We start from the raw sequence: 9,061 nt of genomic DNA, 5'->3' as shown, positions 1-9,061 counted from the left end.
GGTCCTTAAACCCTGTAAAGCAGCCATTGCCATGGGGAGGCAGGTGACCCCGTCAGTACGGCAGGAAGTTTTTCGTGAGTGAAGTAGAGAGGACCCCTGAAGTATATCCAGTGACCCCTCCTCCCCATAAAAGGAAAAGAAACGGTGTGTAATGAGAAACAAACAGAGGTCCACATTGTGACCCAACTGCAACTTCAGAATTTACTTAAAGGACTTATCAAATTAAAACAATAAAAGGCTTTTCCATCTCAGTGATGTAGGCTCTGAGCTTAGTCCTGATGAAATACACCTTTTGGCAAACCTTCACAGACTTGATAATGGCTGTCAAATTACAGGTATTCCTAGGGATCCCACTAAATCTAAACAGGGATCCCTGTAATTGCAAAAGAGCCACTGAGTCTAAAAATAGAGGACAAGTAGGGATGCCTCCCTTGACCATCAGAGTGTTTGCCTACATTTCCCATGAGTGGCACCCCTGCCCTGAAGTAGCCCAGGCAGGCAGAGGTGCTCTGACCCAGTGTACCACAAACTGAAATCGGATGATGTCTTTGCCATTTACGAGTTGGCTTGACAACATGGGACACCCCATGGACCCCCAGCTAATACAACCCAACATAAATTAAAACAGAGCAATCAAGGCTTGAGAACCCCCCTTATACAAGGGCCATGTAAGTGATGATCTCCCCCAGCCTCCCAGTTACATCCCAGTGTGATCTGTCCTTAACCTGGAAAGAGTGAATGGTGCCTCTGGGGTCCAGTGAGCAAGGTCCCCACACCCAGCACTGCTGGGATCACTGACTCCATCCAGTCAGGGACTGCTGAGTGTTTTCTGTTCCAGATTGGGGTGCTATGTCCTGTTCCGCACTTGTCTCGGCAGCCCTTCAGTCAGTTTGCCACCACCTCTAGAGGAAAATGTAGCTTTTCTGGGGTATCTCAGGAGACTTGCTGTCACACACAGCCCTGGCAGACAGACCCTAACTGCATCCACCTTTGGGGGCACAGGAGGCACTACGCTGATGACACCCTCCTCCGAGGAGATTCACGAGGCAGTTGTTTGTGACTTAGGGCGTCCAAATGCAAAGGAGCTCAGCAAAAGGGAGCCGTCCGCGTCCCAAACGCAAATGAGGCAAAGAACTAATTGTGTTAAGTTAATTAGGGCCCAAGAAATAAAAGAAAAAAATAAATCAGAAATTAATACCTAGCCCCATATTTGAATTAGAAATACCTGTGTGAACTCCTAATGTGTTTTTACACTTAAAAAATATTTCCTAGTTTCATCCTCTGAAAAGACTGGAAGTCCTAACCAGGCTAGCAGCAGCGAGCGGTCGGGAGCCCCGCATGCGCTTCGAACACCACACTCGCGGAGATGGACCCGGCCTCCTCGGGAGAAGTGTGCTGCCTCCAGGTCTAAGGACCCAGTCATGGGAGGTGAGCCTGGGACGTCCTGTCATATCAGACATCGTGGAAGCTGTTAGGGATCCCAGGGCTCGTGTCAGACACGCAGGGCAAACTGAAAGAGGTTCCCACTAGCCAAAGATGAGATGGCATGACTATCCATTTTAAAAACTGCAATGGATTACAACACAGCAAATATATCAAGATCTATGAGTTCAAATGATAACAGAAAAAAGTATCTAACTGGTCACCTCTGGAAAATGCTAGAGAACAGATTCATTATTTTGAAAACTGGTAAACAGAGGCAATAAGTAAGTATTTAACCTGCCATTCCTGGGTGAACGGTAGCCAAACAAACTGCAAGAGAGAATTCTGTCTTTATGCCCCAAATGCAGAGTGGTCACTGATACCAAAATGCCACCATCTTGCAAACTCCTAGCACACCGCCCCCGGGCAGCCATCGTCGGTGACCGTGGTGCTGCTCATGGCATGTTCTTGCCTCACCACCCAAACCCAGCCGCTCTCTGCCCGCAGCCACCCTACCGCGCGTTGACGGCCTTTTTCACGGAAGGCGCTTGTCGGCTTTGTCGCTGTGCGCTTCCCAGAACCTAGCCTAGGGCAGGACTTGCTGCCGGGGGAGCCCACGGAGAATCAGAGGCGCCTCGCCGCCCCCCGTCCCCTGAGTGTGCCTTCTGCCTGCCTTCCCTGCCTCAGAAGCTGCCACACAGCCCACACAGCCTCGAGGCAGTGCCTGGTGTTGAGGCCACCTCGATGGGACATGCGGCAACCCCGCTGGTGTCGCGTCGCTCAAGACAAGCCTTGTGCATACGTGTCCTTGCTTATTACACCCGCCACTTACCATTCTGGAGTGGCCTGCCCGCCCCTTTCTTGAGACCCTCCTGCCGTCCATGAATGTGCAGTTGGGGGTCAGTTTTTTTTTTTTATGTATAATAGACTTTAATGGAAATTAAAGTATCTAGTGATTACATACTTCTTGGTAGAAGTAGTAGAAACTGTGTGTGTTATACAAGGAGTGTTTTTTTATTGAACATCTTCATTTGGAAAATTGGCACATAAAATACAGAAGAATCCATTATCTTCATGTCTTCATTTGCATTTAGTCAATTGACATGAACAGTTTTAGAAAATTAAAAGCTATATTTTATGTAAAAGGTGCATTTTCTTGTTGGATTTCAAAAAATAATGCCTTGTATTTATTTTTCACAGAAAAGCCAAACTATGGCTTGTTCATTAAGATTTTTAACCAATTTAAATTTCTGACAGATATAAACACTTAATTTAACAAAAATGGTATTTATTTCTGACCATCCCTTAAAATACACATATGTTTAAGACAGCAAAAACTTATACCAGATTTCTGGGGAAAAAAAATGTTTAATTATGTTTATACTTTACTATTAATATGTATATGTAAGAAACTTGCTATTATGACTTCATTTTAAAAAGACTGTCATTTTAATAAGAAAAATGCTTTGCTCCTCTATTGTGAAGTATTTCACTAGCCATCAAAAGCATGTTTCCTAGCTGTTTCTGCTTTATAAACTTCAATAGAACATCTGTTTGCCAGATGACCTATTATTTAGCTCATTTATGTATGTGTCTTATAATTGAAAGGTCAACGCCATCCACTAAATATATTAACATGAAGCAATATGCTTTTAATCAAAACTGTTTCTGTTTTAACCTCATTACTTTTGCATCATGAATGCTAAAGAAGAGGAGTATTTTAATATTTTGAAACCGTATTGACCATCTCCAAAACCGAGCAACAGTCATCACAGGCAGGAAGAAGCAAGGACACCATTTCTTAAAGAATAATTGAGAAAAATTATTTTACCGTGTTAGTGAAACACTGCTGATTTTGCCATTTCTCTCAGAGAAAAAATTCCAAAGTCATTGATTAGTTCTTGGATCAAGAAGATTAATTTTTTGTTTTTGCCCATTTACCACCTTCTTTTTAGGAAATATTAACAAAGCTCTCAAAATTTTTATGGGAGATAGGATTCTTATTGAAGGGTACTTCAGTGCTGGTTGTCCACCATTTCTTTTTTCTTTTTTTTTTTAATTTTTTAAAATTTTGCTATCATTAGTGTACAATTACATGAACAACATTATGGTTACTAGACTCCACCCATCATCAAGTCCCCCCCATATCCCATGACAGTCACTGTCCATGAGCGTAGTAAGATGCTATACAGTCACTACTTGTCTTCTCTGTGTTGTACTGCCTTCCCTGTGCCCCCCAACTTACATTATATGTGCTAATCATAATGACCCCCTTTCCCCCTTATCCCTCCCTTCCCACCCATCCACCCCAGTCCCTTTCCCTTTGGTAACTGTTAGTCCATTCTTGGGTTCTGTGGGTCTCCTGCTGTTTTGTTCCTTCTGGTTTTTTCTTTGTTCTTATACTCCACAGATGAGTGAAATCATTTGATACTTGCCTTTCTCTGCCTGCTTATTTCACTGAGCATAATACCCTCTACCTCCATCCATGCTGTTGCAACTATGGTAGGATTTGTTTTCTTCATATGGCTGAATAATACTCCAGTGTGCATATGTACCACATCTTCTTTATCCATTCATCTCCTGATGGACACTTAGGTTGCTTCCATGTCTTGGCTATTGTAAATAGTGCAGCGATAAACATAGGGGTGCATATGTCTTTTTCAAACTGGGCTGCTTCATTCTTAGGGTAAATTCTTAGGAGTGGAATTCTTGGGTCAAATGGTATTCCTATTTTGAGTGTTTTGATGAACCTCCATACTGCTTTCCACAATGGTTGAACTAATTTGCATTCCCACCAGCAGTGTAGGTGGGTTCCCCTTTCTCCGCATCCTCGCCAACATGTGTTGTTGTTTGTCTTTTGGATGGTGGCCATCCTTACTGGTGTGAGGTGATATCTCATTGTGGTTTTAATTTGCATTTCTCTGATGATTAGGGATGTGAGAGATCTTCTCATGTGCCTGTTGGCCATCTGATTTTATTCTTTGGAGAAGTGTCTGTTCCATATCCTCTGCCCATTTCTTAATTGGCTTATTTGCTTTTCATTTGTTGAGGTGTGTGAGCTCTTTATATATTTTGGATGTCGATCCTTTATCGGATATGTCATTTATGAATATATTCTCCCATACTGTAGGATGTCTACTTGTTGTACTGATGATGTCCTTTGCTGAACAGAGCTTTTCAGCTTGATATGGTGCCACTTGTTCATCTTTGCATGTACTTCCCTTGCCTGGGGGGATATGGTCATGAAGAAGTTGTTCATCTTTATGTCTAAGAGATTTTTCCCCATGTTTTTTTCTAAGAGTTTTATGGTTTCATGACTTACATTCAGGTCTTTGATCCATTTAGAGTTTACTTTTGTGTATGGGGTTAGCCAGTGACCCAGTTTCATTCACTTGCATGTAGCTGTCCAGTTTTGCCAGCACCATCTGTTGAAGAGGCTGTCATTTCCCCATTGTGTATCCATGGCTCCTTTATTGTATATTAATTGACAATATATGCTTGGGTTTATATCTGGGCTCTCTATTTTGTTCCACTCGTCTATGGGTCTGTTCTTGTGCCAGTACCAATTGTCTTAATTACTGTGGCTTTGTAGCAGAGCTTGAAGTCAGGGAGCATAATTCCCCCTGCTTTATATTTCCTTCCCAGGATTGCTTTGGCTATTTGGGGTCTTTTGCGGTTCCATAAGAATTTTAGAACTATTTGCTCTAGTTCATTGAAGAATGCTGTTGGTATTTTGATAGGGATTGCACTGAATCTGTAGATTGCTTTAGGCAGGATGACCATTTTGACAATATTAATTCTTCCTAGCCAAGAGCATGGGGTGAGTTTCCATTTATTGGTTTCTTCTTTAATTTCTCTCATGAGTGTCTTGTAGTTTTCAGAGTGTAGGTCTTTCACTTCCTTGGTTAGGTTTATTCCTAGGTATTTTATTCTTTTTGATGCAATAGTGAATGGAATTGTTTTCCTGATTTCTCTTTCTGCTAGTTCATCATTAGTGTATAGGAATGCAACAGATTTCTGTGTATTTATTTTGTATCCCTCAACTTTGCTGAATTCAGATATTGGGTCTAGTAGTTTTGGAGTAGATTGTTTAGGGTTTTTTATGGACAATATCATGTCATCTGCCAACAGGGACAGTTTGACTTCTTCCTTGCCAATCTGGATGCCTTTTATTTCTTTGTTTTGTCTGATTGCCGTGGCTGGGACCTCCAGTACTGTGTTGAATAAAAGTGGGGAGAGTGGGCATCCCTGTCTTGCTCCCGATCTTAAAGGAAAAGGTTTCAGCTTCTTGCTGTTAAGTATAATATTGGCTGTGGGTTTGTTATAATGGCCTTTATTATGTTGAGGTACTTGCTCTCTATACCCATTTTGGTGAGAGTTTTTATCATGAATGGATGTTGAATTTTGTCAAATGCTTTTTCAGCAAATGTGGAGATGATCATGTGGTTTTTGTCCTTCTTTTTGTTGATGTGGTGGATGATGTTGATGGATTTTCGAATGTTGTACCATCCTTGCATCCCTGGGATGAACCCCACTTGATCATGGTGTATGATCTTTTTGATGTATTTTTGAATTCAGTTAACTAATTTTTTATTGAGTATTTTTGCATCTATGTTCATCAGGAATATTGGTCTGTAATTTTCACTTTTTGTGGTGTCTTTGCCTGGTTTTGATATTAGAGTGATGCTGGCCTCATAGAATGAGTTTGGGCGTATTTCCTCCTCTTCAACTTTATGGAGGATGGGTATTAGGTCTTCACTAAATGTTTGATAAAATTCAGCGGTGAAGCCATCTGGTTCAGGGATTTTGTTCTTAGGTAGTTTTTTGATTACCAGTTCAATTTCTTTCCTGGTAATTGGTCTATTCAGTTTTTCTGTTTCTTCCTGGTTCAGCCTTGGAAGGTTGTATTTTTCTAGAAAGTTGTCCATTTCCTATAGGTTATCCAGTTTACCATATAATTTTCCATAGTATTCCTCATAATTCTTTGTATTTCTGTGGTGTCTGTAGTGATTTTTCCTTTCTCATTTCTGATTCTGTTTATGTGTGTAGACTCTCTTTTTTTCTTGATAAGTCTGGCTAGGGGGTTATCTATTTTGTTTTCTCAAAGAACCAGCTCCTGCTCTCATTGATTCTTTCTATTGTTTTATTCTTCTACATTTTGTTTATTTCTGCTTAGTCTTTATTATGTCCCTTCTTCTACTGACTTTGGGCCTCATTTGTTCTTCCTTTTCTAGTTTCCTTAATTGTGCATTTAGACTGTTCATTTGGGATTGTTCTTCTTTCCTGAGGTAGGCCTGTATTGCAGTATACTTCCCTCTCAGCACAGTCTTCGCTGTGTCCCACAGATTTTGTGCTGTTGAATTATTGTTGTCATTTTTCTCCTTATTGCTTGAACTCTGTTTTTAATTTGGTTACTGAACCATTGATTATTTAGGAGCATGTTATTAAGCCTCCATGTGTTTGTGGGCTTTTTGGTTTTGTGTAATTTATTTCTAGTTTCATATCTTTGTGATCTGAGGTGGTTGGTACAATTTCAATCTTTTTGAATTTACTGAGGTTGTTCTTGTGGCCTAGTGTATGATCTATTCTTGAAAATGTTCCGTGTGCACCTGAGAAGAATGTGTATCCTATTGCTTTTGGAGGGAGTGTTCTGTAGACGTCCATTACGTCCATCTGTTCTAATACATTGTTCAGTGCCTCTGTGTCTTTACTTGTTTTCTGTCTGGTTGATCTGTCTTTTGGAGTGAGTGGTGTGTTGAAGTCTCCTAAAATGAATGCATTGCATTCTATTTCCCCCTTTAATTCTGTTAGTATTTGTATCACATATGTAGGTGATTCTGTATTCAGTGCATAGATATTTATAATAGTTATATCCTCTTGTTGGACTGACTCCTTTATCATTATGTAAAGTCCTTCTTTGTCTCTTGTGACTTTTCTTTGTTTTGAACTCTATTTGTCTGGTACAAGTACTGCAACTCCTGCTTTTTTCTCCCTATTGCCTGGAACATCTTTTTCCATCCCTTTACTTTTAGTCTGTGTATGTCTTTGGGTTTGAAGTGAATCTCTGGTAGGCAGCATATAGATGGGTCTTGTTTTTATTCATTCAGTGACTCTGTGTCTTTTGATTGGTGCATTCAGACCATTTACATTTAGGGTGATTATCAATAGGTGTGTACTTATTGCCACTGCAGGCTTTAGATTCGTAGTTACCAAAGGTTCAAGGGTAATTTCCTTAGTATCTAACAGTTTAACTTAACTCAATTCATGTGCTATTACAAATGCAACCTAAAGTTTCTTTTTTTTCCCTCCTTTTTCTTTTTCTTCCTCCTCCATTTTTTGTATGTTATGAATCATATTCTGTACTCTTTATCTATCCCTTGTGTGACGTCTATTTAGCCTTAGGAATACTTCCATCTGTAGGAGTCCCTCCAGAATGCACTGTAGAGGTGGTCTGTGGGAGATAAATTCTCTCAGCTTTTGTTTATCTGAAAATTGTTTAGTCCCTCCTTCAAATTTAAATGATAACCTTGCCGGGTAGAGTATTCTTGGTTCCAGGCCCTTCTGCTTCATCACGTTAAATACATCATGCCACGCCATTCTGGCCTGTAAGGTTTCTGCTGAGAAGTCTGAAATAGCCTGATGGGCTTTCCTTTGTATGTGATCTTTTTTCTCTCTCTGGCTGCTTTTAAAAGTCTGTCTTTATCCTTGATCTTTGTCATTTTAATTATTATATGTCTTGATTTTGTCTTCCTTGGTCCCTCGTGTTGGAAAATCTGTGCACCTCCATGGCCTGAGAGACTATCTCCTTCCTGAGATTGGGGAATTTTACAGTAATTACCTCCTCAATGATGCTTTCTATCCCTTTTTTTCTCTTTTCTTCTTCTGGTACCCTATAATGCGAACATTGTTCTGTTTGAATGGTTACACAGTTCTCTCAATATTCTTTCATTCTTAGAGATCCTTTTTTCTCTCTGTACCTCAGATTCTTTGTATTCCTCTTCTCTAATTTTTATTCCATTTACCATCTCTCCTACTACATCTAATCTGCTTTTAAATCCCTCCATTGTATGTTTCATTTTGGATATGGAATTTCTTAATGATTGAATCTCCATCTTAAATTCATTCCTGAGTTCTTGAATATTTTTCTGTGCCTCCATAAGCATGTTTATGAATTTTATTTTGAACTCCCTTTCAGGAAGATTGGTGAGTTCAGTTTCCTTTGGCCCTGTTTTGGGGTTTGTGAGATTTTGGTTTGTGAGATGTTGTTTTGACGTTTCATATTTCTGTGTGGTGCCCTCTAGTGTCCAGAGGCTCCAGTCTCTGGAGCTGCTCAGCCCCTGGAGGGAGGTTGGGGGTCGCAGGGGAGAGAGGTTGGGGGTCGCAGGGGAGCGGAGCTGGTGCCTGGGGGAGGAGAGAGCTGTTTCCTGGTTCCCGGCTGCGGTGCCGTCTCCGGTGCCGGAGCCCGTGGGCCGAGCACCCAGGTGTGAGCCTCTGTGCTCCGCGTCTCCAGCTGTCGTGGGCGGGGCCTGACGCCAGCGCCGTGACTGCAGGTGTGCGAGCCGGTGCGGCGGGTAGGAGGGAGGCTCGGCAGGCTGCGGGTCACGGGGGGCCTCGGAGCTGAGCAGCGAGCCAGGGGGAT

The sequence above is a fragment of the Manis javanica genome, chromosome 2 (assembly GCF_040802235.1).
Source record: "Manis javanica isolate MJ-LG chromosome 2, MJ_LKY, whole genome shotgun sequence".
Classification (NCBI taxonomy): Eukaryota; Metazoa; Chordata; class Mammalia; order Pholidota; family Manidae; genus Manis; species Manis javanica.
Note: the sequence above shows the minus strand (reverse complement) of the source record.